Source organism: Puma concolor, chromosome D1, assembly GCF_028749965.1.
Source record: "Puma concolor isolate L17-30 chromosome D1, mPumCon1.1.hap2, whole genome shotgun sequence".
NCBI lineage: Eukaryota > Metazoa > Chordata > Mammalia > Carnivora > Felidae > Puma > Puma concolor.
Window position 1 is genome coordinate 15744523 of NC_141676.1, and position 20012 is coordinate 15764534.

The 20012-nt window shown below is 49.1% G+C and overlaps 1 protein-coding gene and 1 long non-coding RNA gene across 2 annotated transcripts in view; both read right to left on the reverse strand.

The window, feature by feature from the left end:
* The window catches only part of PTPRJ (protein tyrosine phosphatase receptor type J), a 173341-nt gene that overhangs the window by 137614 nt on the left and 15715 nt on the right, over positions 1-20012 (reverse strand). The gene's annotated exons all lie outside the window — the stretch shown is intronic.
* Positions 389-12962, reverse strand: LOC147576506 (uncharacterized). The gene is made up of 2 exons (XR_015240819.1): positions 12874-12962; positions 389-466 (listed from the first exon to the last, which is right to left on the reverse strand). It is a non-coding gene; the product is annotated as an uncharacterized LOC147576506 (long non-coding RNA).

Sequence of the window (20012 nt, forward strand, 5' to 3'; positions counted from 1 at the left end):
TCCCAGGCACCGGGCTCCGATGGCTGCATTCACTGAGCATTCGCTCTGCACCCAGACGGTATCAGCTCAGCTACAAGACCTCCAAATGTGAGCTTAATGGGCAACAGACATGCACGAGGTCTTCACAACTCAGGGAACTCCAAATGGCCTAAGAAGGGACCAAACCAAACAAGGGACTGGAGGAGACAAGAGACATTCCCACAGCAGCAAGGAACAAAGAGCGTCCCCACTCTCTGTGCCAACACCCTTCACCACCAGCACCAAAAACTAGGGTGTCTCACGCCTGGAGCCAAGCTAACTGACTCAAATCTGGCCGCTTCTACATTTGCATAATGGGTTCTGACATGTGGCTACCATTTAACGGTCACCAAATAAGACACAGGGTGGAGACCTTCCCACGAAGCAATATTTATTGTCTTTGGATCGCCATTGGCTAAAACCTCCTGAAATTTCACCAAACTCAGCTCTGTAAAACAAACAAAAAGGAACACCATTATGAATTACAATCTAACCAGGATCTCGGAACCGGCCCTTCCTTCGTATTTTCTAATTTTCATATAACTATTAGAACAGCACAGAGAAAGGGTGCTCTCAGAAACCATGCCATTTTGACACCGACCTGACAAAACTCAACTATTTATTTCACTTTATTCTACTTCTTATCTCAAACATACAGTTCCTTTTCCTCTAACAAAAATATCCCTCTTTCAAACAATCTGTGATGCAAAGTAAATAGAACACGGCACCAAAACAAATTCTTTCCTGCAAAATTTATGGTTCCTCTTCTGTTACCAGTTGCACATGTGACCAGCACCCAGGACAACCATTCCGTGCACAGCACAGACTACAAGTTCTCTAGAAGCGCATTCAGCCCTCAACTGTGTGCAGGAAGACAGGGTGTGCTTAATGCTGACATTAGCAGCAAATCAACTTTACTCTGTTTGTAAGGTTAAATAATTAGGAAGGAAAAGCTGACAGCATTCAACACCACAATGGGAGAAAAAAAAACCTAATTCTAGGTCTCAGGGTAATGCCTCAGAAGTGGTAACATTCGCTTGGCCCCCTAGCAAAATGTGCAGCACAACATTATGGCACTCCTTAACCTGGATTGGTGTATTTTTTTAAGTTTATTTATTTATTTTGAGAGAGAGACAGAGAGGGAGCAGCAGAGGGGCAGAGAGAGAGGGAGAGAGAATCTCAAGCAGGCTCCACACTGTCAGCACAGAGCCTGATGCAGGGCTCAAACTCACGAAACTTGAGATCATGACCTGAGCTGAAACCAAGAGGCGGACACTTATTGACTGAGCCACCCAGGTAGGTGCCCCTGGTGTATTTTATTTTTAGACCTGGGCAAATGTGTTTGCTGAATAGTCAACTCAGGGAGTAGGGCCCCTTCCTGAAGGCTCCTGGGTCCCCTCAACACAATTAACTCCTCTCAGGCTCAGAGAAAGGAGGTGGGGTTTTTTTTGGTGGGGGAGGTTGGCAGGGGGAGGGGGTTGGTGTCTCTAGATGGGTGAAGCAGGAGGTCCTGAGTCCGGACAGGCTTGTCCCTGCACATCTGTGCAGTAGGGTCAGAAGGACAAGAGTGAAACCAAGGAGGATGTTTCCTTTCCACTGAGAGGCCTCTGCTGTTCTCATAAAGACCAAGTAGCCGCCTCCCCCTGCCATCATCCCGTTCCTAAACAGAGGGTGTCCAAAGGCAGGAAAACAACACAGAGATTAGGAGGTGGTGATTTTAAACTCCCAGCAGCCTGGAAGGACAGAACTAATAGGCTTGCCTCACTTTACGCCAGGATTCCTGCAGGCCCCGCTGTAAGGGGGCCACCCCATCCCCAACACACACACACACACACACACACACACACACACACACACACACACACCAGGGAAGCCTGCAGAGAGGGGTGACTGGACTTGAGAGGCAAGAGGAAAGGAAGGCCTCTGATCTACCCTCCCAGGTATCAATGAAGACTGGGGTCAATTTGTACCTGGGAGAGAACAAAGCAGGAAATAAAGGGGCTGTCACTCACTCAAGTCTGAAGCTTCTCAAGTCACACTGAAGGGAGTGTCCTGTTCCCGCCTTGAGAATGAGGGATTTGCTCTCGCTCCTCCCCACCCCCACTTCCTGGCACTTGCCAAGGATCTTGCCCTCACTTAACCTGTTTCTCCCGTGTCTCTTTCTGGTCTCCAACGGGACTGTATTTGTATTTTTAACTAACTGTTTTTTACATAATTTTTAATGTTTATTTATTTTTGACAGAGGGAGAGAGACAGAGCGTGAGCAGGGGAGGGGCAGAGAGAGTGAGACACAGAATCTGAAGCAGATTCTAGACTCTGAGCTGTCAGCACAGAGCCCAGTGCGGGGCTTGAACTCACAGACCCTGAGATCATGACCTGAGCCGAAGTCGGACACTTAACTGACTGAGCCACCCAGGAGCCCCCACATAATTTTTAAAGTGTTATTGTTACTTATACCCGGTGGTAAGAAAAAAAAGACCTAACCAACGAAAAGAGAAGGAAGTCTTCCTCCCACCTCAGAGCCCCTAGGATCCCACTGGCTGGTCCCAGGGATGTCGCTTTCAAGATTTCTCCCACATCTCCAGAAGTCAGGCCCCACAGCTTCATGCCACTGGTGGCCCCCTTCCCCAGGCCCAAACCCCAGCAACATTCCTGGGGGTACAACTTGTGCCTGGCCTTAGGCTAGGACTCTGCAAAATGGATTCTCAACAAACGCACTCAACAAAGAGAAGAAGCTGGCGTTGAACAGATTCCAGAAGGTGAAGGGTTATAAAACCCCTTGCCTATACAAAGAAGCACAAAAAAAAAAAAAAAAAAAAAAAAAAAAAAAAACACTGGAAGGATATAGGCTAACATACTACATGAGAGAGCTACTTAGTAGGATGATAGATGATTTGTATTTTCAAGGCTTTTCTCTGCTTTCCAAGTTCCACATAAATGAAGTATTTTTAAAATCACAAGTAAGTCACATTCACACACGCAAGCACATGCGTGTCTGTCTCCCCACCCCAGCCTGGTAGATCCATCATTTTCGGTGCATTTTGTTTTTATTCCATGTAGTACAGGAACCTCCTAACTTGCATTTCTAAAGTGCTTTACAGTTTATAAAGTACTTTCAAAACCACAAAAGTTTCCAGGACTCAATGATGCTCCGAGGACTTTCTGCTTCCTGATAACTCTACCCAGAGCTCTCCGAGAAACTAAGACCCACTGACCCGTCCTCACCTTCGTCCCTCGTCCACATACCCCCACCCCCACCCCAACCAGCCACTCTGCAGGGGGCAGACCTGAAGGCCCTCTGCAAGGTGCTTCGAGGCTCCAACCGAACACGTCCACAGACATGGTGCACACGGGTAGGAGGGCGGGGAGCCTTCTCCTCACGGATGAGAACCAGCAGCATCAGTGGCTTGCTTGGCGTGACTAGCACATAGCCGCGGCTCCCCAGCCGGGAGGTGACCGAATGCTGCGTACTGGCAGAGCTCTGGCAGCGATAAGCCATCTGGCAAGGAACAGGATTCTAAAACCCAGAGATGGGCTTTGGATGGTGGTCCAACTAATTTACATCTACTCTCCCTGTTTGCACAATGTCATTCACGCATCACAGACATTTTTAGAGCAACGTACAAGCATCTATGTGTCCCTATTTCATTTAACCCCCTGAGGCATACTATCATATCTCATCTTACAAGTGAGAAATCTGGAGCTCAGAGATGAGTTCAGTCACCCAGAGCTGTTATCCGGCTAAGTCCCCCCACCCATTCTACGGCCCTCCAGGGACCACCCACACCAAGTCCCTACCCCAGAGGGTCCAGAGTACCTTTCCTTTCATGTGCACAGATGCCATTACCCAAAAAAAAGTCCCAGGCTTCTGCCCCTTTCTATATGATAGTGATGGTAAGTTCACCTGTAGGGTCAGCTGCCTGGGTTCAAATCCTGACTCTAACACGTAATAGCTCTGTGACCTTGAGCAAACTACTTAAACTGTTTCAAGCAAATTACTTACTTATGGGGTCCAAATCCCAAATCCTAAGCTCTTCCCATGCTGCCTTCTGACCCACAGTGGGTGCAGTGAGCTTGCACTGAGGCTGTCTGGTTTTTTGCGGGGGGTTGGGGTTTTTTGTTTGTGTGTTTTCTTTGCAACGGGCAGCATGTCTGCACCACATTGGGGTGCAGGCTGACCCATCACCCCGTGGAGGAAGTCAATCAATCTCTCCAGGCCTCAGTCTCCTCATCAATACCACCTGCTCCTCTTCTTCTGTCCCCAGAGTTGCCTTGAGCATAAGAAAAGGCAAGTCGCTGCAAAGAGCATCCAGTGCTCGCCTCGTGTGTCCCAGCTTGGAATCCTTTGCACCACAAGCAGGAAGAAGCACCAAGAAGGAATCCACAGCCCACAGCCTTGCTCAAACCACGTGTGTGACGTTCAGGTCAGTTCAAGCCACTCAAGACCTCCAATCCAGCCAGCCTAGCTTCCGTTGGAAGCCACAACGCAGTGGCTGCAAAAGCAAACAGACCTGTCTGCTGGTGGATCCCAGTCTGGAGAGGCACGGAGTGCAGTGGGAAGGGTGGAGCCTGCCTCCCCACAGACTAGCTGGGGGATCCTACACAAATCATCCTCCTATTATTTTTTAAATTTAGTTATAACCAGCTCCACCCACCAAGTATTTACGGTGGCTTAGAATAATGCAAACAACACAAAAGAATAAAATAAACAGTCAAGGGAGGCAGGCCAAGAGAAAATAAGCACCGGGAAAATAATAAAGCCAGCAGTAAGATCGGCACATAGAAAGGTATACCACCTCGTCCCTTTCTGCAGAACTGTCAAGACGGGCCACACATCAGGCTCTCGGGTGCTTAGTAACCAAAACCAAAGGGAAACATGATCAGCCACGAGATCCTCAGTGCACAGAACATGAAAACAAACCACTTGTTCTGGAGCCACTCATCTCTCCCTGCCTGATTCAGAGCCTCAGAGGAACTTCTTCACCGGCCCGTCATAAAGGGACACAACGGAAGAACAACACAGCCTTTAACACCCCCTCCTCGGACCCTAATATCTCTTCCAGCTCCTCACTGACCACCTCCTCTTGCAGTTCAAAGGCACGGGCCGAAAAGAACAATCCAGCCAAAGTGGACAAGGCCTCCTCTCCCTTAGAGTCCGGTGCTTAATCTGTAAAATGGTCCATCTGCCTGGCCAGGTTGATGTGAGGGTTCAACAGGAAAATGTGTGAGAACTCACATGCCTGACACACAGCAAGTGCCCCACAAAGGTCAGTTCACTGCTTCTGCGAGAATGTAAATTCCCCCCGCCCCGGGGCGGTGGGGGGCAGGAGAGGAGGGGCTCTTGGTCTGAATCCGTCATGATGTATCCCAGGTACCTAGAATGGTCACTGGTACATAGTAAGTACTCAGTAAATATTTGTTGAAAGAACGAATGAATTTCCTGCAGCAGGTTCCAAACACCCTAGTCCCGTAGGATACTTCCAAAAAGGGAGAGAAACAGGAGGTGAGACAAAAATCTGCAGTGAAAGGGTGCCTGGGTGGCTCAGTCAGCCAAGTGTCCGACTCTGGGTTTCGGCTCAGGTCACGATCTCACGGTTTCATGGGTTCAGGCCCCGCATTGGGCTCCACCTGCTTGGGATTCTCTGTCTTCCTCTCTCTCTGCCCCTTCCCCACTCGCACTGTCTCTGTCTCTGTCTCTCTCTCTCTCTCAAAATAAACTTTTAAAAATAATAAAATAAAATAAAAATCTGGAGTAAATAAGGTCTTTCTACTCCCTCATAAGCATACTAAAGGTTCTAAGAAGTCCTGCAAGAAAGACATCTGTTTGATTTGGTTTAGCCCACAGTTCAAATTTGCTTGACCACAAATGCCTTTTTTCTCTCAGGAGATAGACCCACAAGTGTTCTCATAACCCTAGGGGGACTCTAACTGATCCTAAGATGGAAAGGGGGACACTCCAGAGATAAGAGACTATCCCATCACAGCTGAGGAACAAAGAACGTACCCACTGTCCATGGGAACCCCCTCCACCACCACCACCTATTAACTGTGGAATACATCATTGTTTTTTGTTTTCTGTTTTTGCTTTCTTTTAATCAAACGGATCCCTCAGACCTAAATAGCCCCCTTCGTCTGGACACACAGACACTCTGGCTGCCTCTGAACATTCCAGAACCCACTTGCTCAACCTGACTTCAGCAAGACTAACCCCCAGCCTCCTGGCTCAGGGCCACCTGCATGCAGAGAAACACCCAAAAGTCAAAGCACAGTCCCAGAGACTAGGCTGGGAGGGGTCCTCGCCACCCCCAGGGAGGACGGCCCTTCCTCTGAAGAGGACTGGGTAGGAGGGATCTGGGTGTATGTCCAAGTTAGGCCCCCAGAATCCCGGAGTCCCTGGGTGGCCACCTGCAGGGTACGTCACATGCTTCCGCGCAGCTCACTAAGCCGAGAGGCCGCCTGGCAACAGTGAGGTCCCCTCGCTGACACCCTCACCAACACTCTCGCTGCCTGCCTCCCCAGGCTGGTGCCAGCACCCCAGCTCCCGGGGAGCCAGAAGGGCAGGAGGTCAGGCCATCCGAATGACTAGCATCCCCTCCCCCACATGAACCAAGGCTCCCCTGGGCACACCGCAGGGCTTGCCAGGCAGGAAATGATTAACAAGTGTTTACTGAGCACTTCCAGGCAGCAGAGGGCTGCTCCCAGCCTCTGCCCGCCCTCACCCCACAGGTCCTGGTGCACAGGCACTCGTCTATGAAGCAGCTGTCAAGCTGACGAGTACCAAGTACTGGCTCAGGCCTCCACACCAGAACACTGACCTTGACCTCAGACCCCTGCACGCCATGGACTCCAGGCCTGCTGTCCACACCTAATGTGGGCCTCCACAGCACCAGATTCTTGGTCCTCCTAGTTCTAAGGCCTAGTCCCTGTGTCTGGAAGAAATGACAGTGGCCCCAACGGAGTTAAAAATCACGTGTCATTCACCTTCTGCCCCATGGGGCTCAACATCTTGAAAGCAACCTTGAAATTCTCAGCAGCCACTGTCTGCAGGCCCCTGAGTTAGATGCTGGAGAGAGGAAGACAGATGAGACCCGCGAGCCCTCTTCTCCCAAGGCCCCCTCTGGATGTGTCTCTGCCTTCCCAGCTGCCCCCCCCCACCCCGCCCCTGCTAGCCTTCTTCCTGCTGCCAGGAACAGCCTCCCTAAGGGCTATATCTGCTGTTACAAGAGGCAGAGCAGTTGCCCCTCCCTTCCCCCACCCGACGGGAGGTCCTGGTATACGGGGACCTCACCCTCCATCCCTTCCCCCCTGCTACTCAGCACAGGGCTTGGCACACAGCAGGCGGCAAGAGGAACCTGCTGAACGAACAGGGATGGCAGTCAACATTTTGGTTGGCTAGGCCTCCTGACAACGCTTCCCAGATGCCAACCTTGAAAACACCTGTGTCAGGACTGTGGTTTTTTTTTTTTTTTTTTTTTTTTTTTTTTTTTTTTTTAATTCAATTAACGCCACTTAGAGAGAGGGTGTGGATCAAAACAAGCAGAATTAGGAGGTTGTTACTGACAGAGCCTTCACAAAAGAAAAAATGAGAAGACTGGGACACTCACCCCAGGAATACCCACCCGTGCCCCCATGCGGCTCTAGCCCAGTCTAGACTCATGTGACCCCCCCTTCCCCCCCCCCAAGGAGCCACCCAAATGCACAAGAAGGGAAACTGCTACACCATTTGGTCCAGCCGGCAGAGCTGATGTAAGTCTTCCCTACTGCCCTTTTCAGTGCTCTCTCCCCTTCCACAGGTATTAAAAATAGTAATAGTAATAAATTTTTAAAAACTGGAAATCAGTTCATTTACTACTTTTCCATGTGGAGGAAAGAATCCTGCGGGCTTTGCAGTCTCTCTGATCCAAACTCAAATCCTGGCGTGCGATCTCCCTGCCCGTGTGACCTTGGCAGGTCACCAGACCCCTTGGAGTGTCAGTTTCCACATCTGCAACGTGAGAAACCCCACCACAGCCTCGCCTCCAGATGGTGGCGAGGGCCGGTGAAATCAAGCCAGCAAGAGCCCCGCACGGCATCGGGGGCCAGTCCGGGCACTAACACGGGGTCCATCCCTTCCCCTTCGCCAGCGGCTCTCCAGAGCTGGGCCCAAACCAAGGCAACAAGCACAGCAGACAGAACCCCGCCCCCTCCTCTGGAGCCTGACTCCACCCACCACGCCCAGCCGTGTGGCCTCAGAGGAAGTAGCTGACCTCCGTGCCTCAGTTTCCTCATCTGCAACAGGAAGGAACACTACCCCCACCTCGAGGGCTCTAATGTGCTCAGAACAGGACCTGGCACGTAGGAAGCACCCAACACGCGCACCAGCCACTTGCGCTAACCCCGTATCTGACAGTTATATTGCTCTTCACGGTTACAAAAGACTTTCCGTGCTTTATCTCCCTGGATCCTCCCACCCCCTCCTGGAGACAGGCGGGGGTGGGTGTCGGTGGGAGAACTACACCCAGCCAACAATAGAGATGGGTGTTATCTGGCCCCAACAGTGTTTTGTTTGGTTAATTTGAGTCAATATTTTTTTAAAGCAGGAAATTTAACATTAAAAACTCTTTCCAGCTTTTCTTGAAAAAAGAATCAGAAAAACCGACAACTCTGGGTTCCCGAGGGTTACACTCCCGGGTCCAACACCAGTTGCATGGCCTTTGGGCAAGCTATTTAACCTCTCTGCCTGTCAGGTACCTCAATTCCTTTTTTTTTTTTTTTTTTTTTTTTTTTTAAGATTCTGTTTTTAAGTAATCTCTACACCCAACATGGGGCTCGAACCCTCAACCCAGACAGAGATCACGAGTCACATGCCCCAACTGACTGAACCAGCCAGGTACCTCAGATACCTCAACTCTTCAGTAAGGATTAGAAATTGGAGATACTTCACCAGGTTGGAGTGAGGATTAAGTGGGTTTTGCAAAGCACGAAAAAAAACTGCCTGCATGGACAGTGGTGCACAACACTGAGAATACGCACAATGCCACTAAATTTTACGCCCAGAGATGGCTAAGATGCTAAGTGTTATGCTGTAGCTATATTACTACAGTTAAAACAAACAAACAAACAAAAAGCACACAGTGCCTAACAGATTTAAAACTAATGTGCTGGGGCACCCAGATGGCTCAGTCGGTTAAGTGTCCGACTCTATTCCCGTTCAGGTCATGATCTCACAGTTCATGGAATCGAGTTCCTGCTTGGGATTCTCTCTCCCTCTCTCACTGCCCCTCCCCCCACGCATACCCGTGCGCTCTCTCTCTCTCAAAATAAATGAACTTAAAAAATGTTCTAATTTTAGGGGCGCCTGGGTGGCTCAGTCGGTTGGGCATCCGACTTCAGCTCGGGTCATGATCTCACAGTTCGTGAGTTTGAGCCCCGCGTCTGGCTCTGGGCTGACAATTCGGAGCCTGGAGCCTGCTTCGGATTCTGTGTCTCCCTCTGACCCTTCCCTGCTCATGCTCTGTCTCTCTCTGTCTCAAAAATAAATAAAACATTAAAAAAATTTTAAAAATAAAAAAAAAAAGTTCTAATTTTAAAAGGTGGGGAAGGGGGCATTCCCCTTTAAACAAGGCACGTTGTCTTAGCCTGCCAGAGTCCCCACTACTCCCTACTGCCTCACTAACGCCAATCACACATGTGTGGCCCATCACATTGTGAGCCGCACCCCTGCTCTAAACACTAAATGAGAACCCTGTGTGTAAAAGCACTTGGAACACTCGTAAGCATTACTCCCTTCCCTAATGTCACTCCCCTTAAGATCGCCAGTCTAGAAAGTGGTAAGGCCCAAAACAGAACCCAGGCTGCCTTCTGCCTCCACGTCCAGTTCTTGTCTTACGTCAACACGATGCCAGCAGCCTTATGTACATATATTATCACCGCACAGGCTTGGCCTTGATGGGTCTCTCTCATAAAGAAGCACACACAGCCCCAAACTACAAAAGGTAACAAGACTGATCAAGCCTTATGGGTTAAATGTCTTACAGTGTGGCAACTCCCATGTGACAAGGAACACTGAAAGTCAGATGGCACCTGTGTGAATCTCTGCTGTGCTCGGTGGGTCTGGCCCCTGAACAGGCAGTAGTGACCCCCGCCTCCCTGTGCCCTGCCCACCTCCTAGAACAATGCTCCCACCCTGCTCGCCAAGCCCCGCACTGTATTTAAAGACCCAATTCAAGGCCAGCTCTTCAATTCCTTCAACAAACATTTACTGAGCACCCACTGGGTACCAGGCCCTGTGACATGGTGCCCTTGGGGAAGTTAGTCTATTTAGGGAGATTACAAAAAAAAAAAAAAAAACAAGAGTTACTTCACCCTAAGGGCCTGGTGACAAAAAAGGGCACGGCACACTAGAGAATCTGCAAAGAACGTGGTGTGTGTGGCGAGCCCAGAGAGTGCGTGCGTCCAGAATCCAGAAGGCCGGGGGAGCTCTGATGTGCTTGAAGCAGCAGGTAACATGGTGTGGTCTGAGCACGCGGCCACAGGGCACTGCCTCCACTGAGGAGGTCCAAGACGGAAGGCATGAAGCCCTGTCCCAGACATCCCATTCACCTCTCACAACAACCCAGAGGTAAGGTACCGTGCCCACATTACAAATGAGAAGCCTGAGTCGAGAAAAGTCCAGTCACTTGCCTAAGAGCACACAGCAACGACGTGGCAGAGCCCAGCCTTGGCCCAAGTCAGCCTAATTGGCCTTTCAAACATCGTACCGTAGAGCATACTCACATGGCCATGCAAAACACATTTTTGAGTTTGAAGCCTCATCCATAGTTTTGCCCAACTGGGTTTAGACTTTTGTTACTTTGTAGTCCACATCTCGAAATGTCTCATGTTATGAACATCGTTTCCTATCGTTGAGCATTGTCAAGCCTCACTGACGGTAGTAGTTTAGCAATCTCCCACCTCTTAACATTTAGAGTGTTTCCGACCAATGGCTTCTTGTTTTTCTTCTAATGACCAGCCCACACAAAGTTCATCTCTCTGTGTTCTCAAGGGGGAAACTCTGCACCTCAGATATCAGCCATTGTGTGACTTATCTTGAATGACGATGAGTAAGACCGTGACTTTCAACGTTATATCAGCAAGTTTTATTATAGAAGGAAACTTACGCTTGTTCTTCCCCAACCCACCTCCCAAACACGGCCTCCCAGCTTTACCAACCATCAGGTCATTTGGTTACTGGGTTAGTTTCTCTATTTGAGGTAAATGCAATAAGTGGGAGGGGCAGGTAGGGGCCACCCAGCAGCCAACACCTCTGGGTGAGCTAAGCATGCTCCCCCTCCCCTCAAATGGCCAGAAACAGCACAGGTGCCAGAATCCAGCAGACACACATCAGAATTCAACCCCCAAAGACCAAGTCCATATCCATTAGAAACAGGTCAAAGATAGGTATGGTCCCTGAATCCCCACTGTGCTCACTATTCAAAGTTTAATGTCAGTTCAGGGTCATGGAGCCAGGAAACTGGATTCACCCTGTAACTAGCTGTGTGGTCTTAGGCAAGTGACTTCCCTTCTCTGGGCCTCAGTTTCATCCTCTGCAAAGTGAAAGGTTTGGATCAAATGATCCTTAAGGCCCCTTCTGCTCTGAATGAGACCCTTGGAGTTGACCCATTTTATAAATGAACGGTGACTATACGACGTGATGCAAACTCTTAAGTGCAGCCCCAACAACAGCTGCTGCCTGGAGACAAGACACAAAGGAAGGATCTCACAAGTATGTCCCCTCAGGTCCTCATAAGTCAGGATAAAGAAGAACACATCAGATCGCTCCCCCATGGGGGGAAGGTGTAGGAGTCTGACTTACGCTAAGAAAAAAATCACCTGACTTGCATCCCATAAGCCGGGCTTCTCATAGGAAGACTAATGTGCTTGTCACACTTAAAAAAAAAAAAATTAAGTGACTGATTCATAACAACCCAGCAAAATACTGGACTCAGAACAAGAGCAAGTCATTGCAACGCAAATCCAAAGGAGAGGTTTCTGTCTTTATTTTCTAATGGACAATGACAAGCTTTTCACAAAACTCAGGCAAGCTGCAAGTCACTGATAAAGGGGACAGTCGGCCCTGCCACTTGAACAGAGACAGGCCCAGATAGGAGAGGCCACCCAAGTGACCTCTAAGACCCAGGAAAGCCTCACTGTTTTAAGGTGATGCCTGGCCAGAATATGGGAGGGATGTGCTAAGGGAGGCTTTGATGCTGTAGATGGGTCAACACTGGACTCTTCCAGATCACAAAGGCTGAGATTCAAATACTAGGAAAAATCAATAGTCTCTGGATTACAAGCAGCTCATTAGCCTCTGTGTAGGTGCTTTCACAGGATTCAGAATCCCCAGATGGACAGGGATGTCCTCCCAGACCAGCTGGCTACCTCCTCCTGCACCTGCCTGCACCTGCTGCACATCCCTTCTTGCCTCCCAGATCATCGGCTCTGCATTTCTAACAGGTTCTATTACAACCTCTTCCTCGCTCTCCTCTTCTCCTCCTCCCTTTTCCCCTCCCTCCCTTATTTATACCAGCCTTGCAGGAGGCAGGAGGCTAGGAGAAGAGCCCCAGGTTCCAGGAGAGGAAGGTGATGCTCAAAGGAGACAAGATCAGCCCAAGGTCACAAAGATTGTGCCAACAATCCAACACAGTCCGATACTGCCATATCTATGTACCAAGGCCCACCGATGCTGCCTCGGAAGCACCTCCCCTCACTCCCACAGCGCACTCACACCGGCGCACGCACACACACAGACACACACACACACACAATTCTGTCCAGCTTACTGCCAGTTCCACAGCACCGCCCGGCCTCCCCTCCCAGTGAGGCCACTGCAATCACCTGGTCTCCCAGGAGCAGACGCATGCTAACGTGCTAAGAGCTGGACAGAGCTGGGATCTCCCATTTCCTGGTTGTGCAGCTTACTTAATTTCACTTCCTGGTTGTGCAGCTTACTTAATTTCACTGAGTCTGAGTACCCTCACCTGTAAAAAAAAGGGGGAAATAACAGACCCTGCCTTGTAGGGTTATTTGAAAGAAATGAAGCACATAACGTCTGCCCCAGACTGGCCTGGTAACAGCAAATGCGTGCACGGGCCTCCCCACAGCCCACTCTGCCCACAGGCTCCAAATACACTCCCCACTTCAGAATCGTCCCACGTTGAAAACATTATGTCCACACAAAATGTGTACACAAATGTTCACGAAAACTTGACTAACGAGGCTCCTGGATGGCTCGGTCGGTTGGCCATTTGACTCTTGATTTTGGCTCAGGTCATGATCTCACAGTTCGTGGGATCAAGCCCCGCATCAGGATCCACACTGACAGCATGGAGCCCGCTTGGCACCTCTCCCTCCTCTCTCTCTATCCCTCCCCAACTCATGCGTGCAAACATGTCTTGCCTCTACCTCTCTCTCTCTCAAAAATAAATAGACTTAACAAAAAAAAAAAAAAAAGAAAAGGGAGCAGTGGGGCACCCGGGTGGCTCAGTCAGTTAAGCGCCCAATTTCAGCTCAGGTCGTGATCTCGTGGTCCGTGGGTTCGAGCCCTGAATCAGGCTCTGTACTGACAGCTCAAAACTTGGAGTCTGCTTCAGATTCTGTGTCTCCCTTTCTGCCCCTCAACTGTCCACCCCCTGATGAAAGGAGAAGTAAAACATGATGCATCCCTATGACGGAACACTATTCAGCCATAAAAAGGAATAAAGTCTTGATACACATTCTGATAAGGATGGATCTTGAAAACATCATGCCGCGTAGAATAAGCCAGATACAAGAGGTCAAATGTTGTATGATTCCACTTATATGAAAAACGCAGAAGAGGCAAATTAGAAAGCAAATTAAGTGATTGCCAGGAGATGGGGGGAGGGGAGTTGGGAATGCCTGCTAATAATGGGTGGGGTTTCTTTCTGGGGGTGATGAAAATCTTCTGGAACTAGGTAACAGTGATGGCTGCATGCCTAAACAACTGAATTGTACATTTTACAAAGAATGAATTTTATAGTATGTGAATTATATCTCAATAAAGCTGTTATTTTTTTTAATGTTTTTATTTTATTTTTGAGAGAGAGAGAGAGAGAGAGAGAGAGAGAGAGAGTGGGGAAGGGGCAGAGAGAGAGGGAGACACAGGATCCGAAGCAGGCTCCAGGCTTCGAGCTGTCAGCACAGAGCCCAAGGCGGGGCTTGAACCCACAAACTATGAGATCATGACCTGAGCGAAGTCAGATGCTCAACCAACTGAGCCACCCAGGCGCCCCAAAGCTGTTATTTTTTTAATTGCCATTAAAAAAATCTAACAAAACAATAAAATGATTAATATGTAAAGTCGGAAAAGAGGAGCGCCTGGGTAGCTCAGTCGGTTAAGCGTCTGACTCTTGGTTTTGGCTCAAGTCATGATCTCACGGTTCATGAGTTCAAGCCCCGCATCGGGCTCCACGCTGACGGTATGGAACCTGCTTGGGATTCTGTCTCTCTCTCTCTCTCTGTCCCTCCCGTGTAGTCTCTCTCTCAAAATAAATAAATAAACTTTAAAAAAATCTGAAAAGGGGGGCACCTGTCTGGCTCAGAGAGTCGGTGTGACTCTTGATCTCGGGGTTGTGAGTACGAGCCCCACATTGGGTATAGAGATTACTTAAATAAATAAACTTAAAAAAAAAAAAAGAAAAACTTTAAAATTAATTAGTTAATAAATCTGGAAAGAAAATCCTCCCCCAGTACCTCATCCTCTACAAGACAGAGTCTAAATCATGCAGTCATCCAAGATCTCCCAGTCCAGTCCCAGCCTCCCGGGGCACAAACTCTGAATTTGCCATTTGTCTCACACACACACACACACACACACACACACACACACACACACACTACCCAGAATGACACTGCAGGCCCAAGCTGCCAACGCTCACCCCCAAAAAACAACTGAGGTTACTCGTGCGGCCTTACTCGTGTCTCAACTCCTGGCTGTTACCCTGAGGCTGGCAACGTATGCAGCTTGCAACAATCTCCAGGCAGCCCACCTTATCTCTCCCATGAAAGCAGAACCTCCTAAAGGAAAGGATCCGGGGGTGCCCGGGTGGCTCAGTTAAGCGGCCGACTTCGGGCTCAGGTCATGATCTCGCGGTTTGTGGATTTGAGCTCCGCATTGGGCTCTGTGCTGACAGCTCAGAGCCTGGAGCCTGCTTCGGATTCTGTCTCCCTCTCTCTGCTCCTCCCCCATTCTGTGTCTCTCTCAAAAATAAACAAACTTTTTTTTAAAGTGAGGGGGGAAAAAAAAAAGGAAAGGCTCTGGACCGCCAGTTTGCCTCCCCACCCCTCAGGCCGCTGTTATGTCACTACCAACAGCAGGGTCCCCCTGCCTTCAGTGTGCTAAATCCTTGATAACATGAATATCTTAATCCTGACCTCAGCTCTCCTTGATGGGCACTATCACACGAATTTACAGGTGGGGAAACAAGCAGGCAGGTAATGGAGGAGGGGTAAGGAGGAAGCTAATCAAGGTCGTGGTGCAAGCGGCAAACCTGAGATTTGGAAGTTAACTTTGTCTTCCCACACGTCTGAGATGTAATCGTCAAGAGGCTAGATATCTAGTAGGTGCCGGGTAATATTTCAATCTGCAATGTCCATCCAACCATCGCATAACTTGAGTTTAACACTACTTATTGGAGAGCAGGCACCCCTAACATCAGCTCTAAAAATGAAATCAATACACTGGGACACCTGGGTGGCTCAGTCAGTTAAGCATCCTACTTCGGCTCAGGGTCATGATCTCACAGTTTGAGAGTTCGAGCCCCCGTCAGGCTCTGTGCTGACAGCTCAGAGCCTGGAGCCTGCTTCAGATTCTCTCTCTCTCTCTCTCTCTCTCTCTCTCTCTCTGCTCCTCCCCCACTCATACTCTGTCTCTCTCTCTCTCTCTCAAAAATAAATAAACATTAAAAAAGATTTTTTTAATGAAATAAATACACCGGATTGATTTTGCAATCAGGTAAGTAAGAATACACAATTCAGCCCAACTGGCGGCTGACGGCACTTAGAATTTTTCTAGGTACCCACAGACAAGTGGAGACTGCAGTATAAGACACAGTGACTTGACATTTTCTCTCAGTATAAAAAAAAAAAAAAAACCTAATGATTTTTTTTTTTTAAGATCACATAAAAAAACAGGTTCTACGGGAGTCACACATAGTCCAAAAGCCATGCGAGGCAGCCACCACACGGCCCAGGTCTGCAAATGCAAATATTAAATTTAAAATCTGCTTGTAAAAACAGAGAACATCCAGCGCCGCGGTGGGCATAACGAAACAGGCAGCCTCATCCATTCCAATGGCACTGGAAGAGACGCACTCCTTCCAGAAAGTCGTTTGGCGAGGGTCGTCAAAGATCACAGAGGTGCCTGGAAATGAATCTAGAGAAATAATTTCCATTTCACCGAAAATGCTGTACATGTGAAAAAATTCATCCCTGCACTACTTGTAATAGTGAAAAACTGGCTGCCGCTTAAACATCTAAATAGGAGAAAGTGTAAGTGAATTCCAGAACATCCACTCCCTGTAGCATCCTGCAGCTCTTCAAAATTATGTCCCTATCGTCCACGTATCACCGTGGAAAAAAACGTTTTCTTCGTTTAGCTGTTTGGCATTAAAGAATCTGAAACTGTCTCTGCTCTGGGATCACAATTAATTTAGATAACAAACCACCTGGAATAAATCGTAGCCGTAACTACTTTGGAATTATAGTTCTGTGATGCGAGGCAATATGTGGCTTTTTTTCCTCCCTTTCTCTAGTTTCTAAATTCCTTTTCATCTTGTTGTGCCACTCTTGTATAATGAAGAAAAAAGTAAAAAATTAAACAACGCATTTTGGAACCGCTTGATCTCATGCTAACACAGAGGCTTGCCCGCCCCAAAATAAAGCACCCACTGGAAATGGGGTGTGGGCCATTCATTCTTCTGTTTATCCTAACAGGGCAAATCCTCCCAGAAAATGCCCCAGCAAGGTGACTCTCAACCCAGGCCTGTCCCGATCATAAATCTACGACTCCAATTAAAGTGACCACAGCCCAGCAAAGGGCCTGGGTAACCGGGCACATTAAATGGAGGGTTGATGAGCTGAGGCGATAGGACCAAGAATTATTGTTTTGTTTCACTGATCACGGTCACAATGCTTGCTTGGCACAAAAACAGGCACTCGATAGGTCTTGGAGGCAGAAATTTCTAGGTGGGAAAATGCACTTGTTCACCCACGCTCTGTGAGCACCAGAGCCCCATACACCCTGAACCCCCGGGGCCTGCAAGGTGTGAGCCCTGAGGTCCCATCAACAGAAACCGGGTCTGGAAGTGAGCACCTCCGACAGACAGGAAATGGGTCCTTTTGTCACCCAGTTGAGAACAAAAATGACAAGAAAGTTTAAATGTCACTGTAGGAGTAAAGGCCAAACGAAGGGGGAGAGGAAACAAATGTTAACTGAGCCTCTCTACACCACCACCTGTGCTGGGGCCATTGGACAAGATTTCATAAACTCCTAACAGGCTGACTGTAGAACCACACTGCCAAAGCTCAAACCTGGTTCCTTGATTGATTAGCTATGTGACCTCGGGCTGGTGGCTTAACCTCTCTGTGCCTCATTTTTCGCTCCTGTCAAATGACAGCAAGAAGAGAACCACCTCATCAGGTGGTTGTGAGGATACACTCCGTCGAAACGGGTAAGGCACTCAGCACAGTGCCTGGCACACAGAAAGCATTCAGTCGGTGTCAGCTAATCAGTAGGGCTGTGATTCCATTTTGCAGACAAGAAAAACGGGGCCTCAGAGAAGTTCAGAAATTTCCCAAGATCACATAGCTAATAAGAGGCAGTGCTGGGTGGGGACTTCAAAATCTGTATTCTTTTTGGGGCACCTGGCTGGCTCAGTCCGTAGAGCCTATGACTATTGATCTTGCGGTCATAAGTTTGAGCCCAGCGTTGGGCACAGAGATTACTCTTTTTAAAAATCTGTACTCTTTTCACAGAAGCAAGCTAACCCCCCTCACCCTGAGGATTTCTATGGTTCACATTTAGGGCTGTCACGGCAAAAGATAAAAATATTACGAGGGGCGCCTGGGCGGCTCAGTTGGTTAAGCATCTGACTCCTGATTTGGGCTCAGGTCATGATCTCGAGGTTCATGAGTTCGAGCCCTGTGTCCGACTCCTCGCTTGGCAGCTCAGGGCCTGCCTGGGATTCTCTCTCTCCCTCTCTCTGCCCCTCCCCTGCTCAATCTCTCTCTCTCTCTCTCTCTCTCTCTCTCGCAAAATAAAAAAAATAACCTTTTCTTAAAAAGATTAACATATCATGAAATAACTAGAAATAATATGGGACTAGGAGGCAGTAAGCCCGGATTCCAGGTAATCGTAACTTGGGGAAATACTGGCTTTGTGCCCTTTCAATTCATCCCTTCAACAAACATCTTTCTGAGGCAGGCTCTGCTTGAGGCACGAGGGACACAGCAGAGAACCGTACAGACAGGGTTCCTCCCTCCTGAAGTCCAGACTCCAGGGGGTGGGCAAACGGAAACCGTGAACCAATGACAGAGTTTGAGGCGGTGGTAAGGGCAGAGGAGATGAGGCAGGACAACAGGAGAGAAGGGTCTGAGAAGAACAGTCAGGAGGCCGTGGGTCATGGTGCATCAAGTGCCCCTTGAGGGTGACAGTGGGGTGGGGTCCAGCGTCCACAGCACGGCTGTGACTGGGGTTGGTAAAAAGGGGCGGGGGGATGAGGGGAGGTGAGAGGGAAGGGAGGGGTCTGCTCACATCCAGATCCACGGTCCAGGCCACCACTGGGGTTGATACTAAGTGAGACATGAAGCCACAGAGGGTTTCAGGCAGGGGCATAATGTGACTTGGTGGGACGAGAAGAGTCTCGGGGTGAAAGAAAAAGAGCCTCACGCAGGGCTGGCACTTCATAAAGGATCTTTCTTCCTGGGTTTCCCTGTCCTTGTGTTACTAACCCTCTGTAACCCTGGACAATCGTGTCCTTTCTGGGCCTCTGTTTCCAAAAAACTTAAAAAAAAAAAAAAAAAAAAGTGGCCTCAGTAGTTGTCAGCCCTGGCCATACATTAACATCATGTGAGGAGTTGGAAGAAAGACAACAGCACCAGGGATGCCCACCCATCCAGACACTCAAAACCCACGACTCAGGAGTGCAGGCCTCCAATCTCCAATCTCTCCTAAAAGCTCCCCAGGAGGAGCCACGGCTGAGAAGGGCCCACGTCGAGTGGCTTCGAAGGCCTTCTTCCCCCTCAATGGTGTAAGTACTAACTGGGAGAAGTGCCCAAAAACAGAACGTGCTGCCTTCTGGGACAGCAAGTTCCTCTTTGCTGAGCACAAACAAAGATCACTTTCTCAGAGATGAAACTCAAGAACCAGACACCAAAGACACCTTTTCCAAAGAGATTTTTGTGGTTTGAAGACTTGCTGGGTGACCCTCCAGTGAGCAAGTCTTAAGCCTCGGAGGGCAAGGGCAAATAAAACAGCGGGTATGCAGCCCCTTGCCTTTCTTGTGGCCACGGCAGACATCACTAATCGATCCCAGCACACTCTCCTGCTGAGCTAGCCCAACCCCAGTGGTCTAACACTCCCTTCCACACGCAGGACCCTGAGCAGCCACTATCAGTCACTTGAAGATGGACACAAACTGGAACCCATTTGTCTTCCTGGCCTAATGTCCTCAGAGGTCCTTTCTCACTCTGACGTTTCTTTGAGGCGCTGATCCTTTTTATCTTCTTACTAGTAATGATTAACTACCAAGTTGCATGGCAATGAGCTCAGCTGGTCGGAGGCCAGACTGTGAGATCACACGTTCCATCCCTGAGGGCAGGTTTTGCTTTATTCCCTGACTCTCAGACTCTTTGTCCTCCCCAGGTGGCATCCTGCCCCAGGCAGCTGCACCCCCAAACAGGGCCTGAGACAGACTCCGGGGCCAGCCAGGGCTGTTCCTGGAAAGGCTCATCAAAGT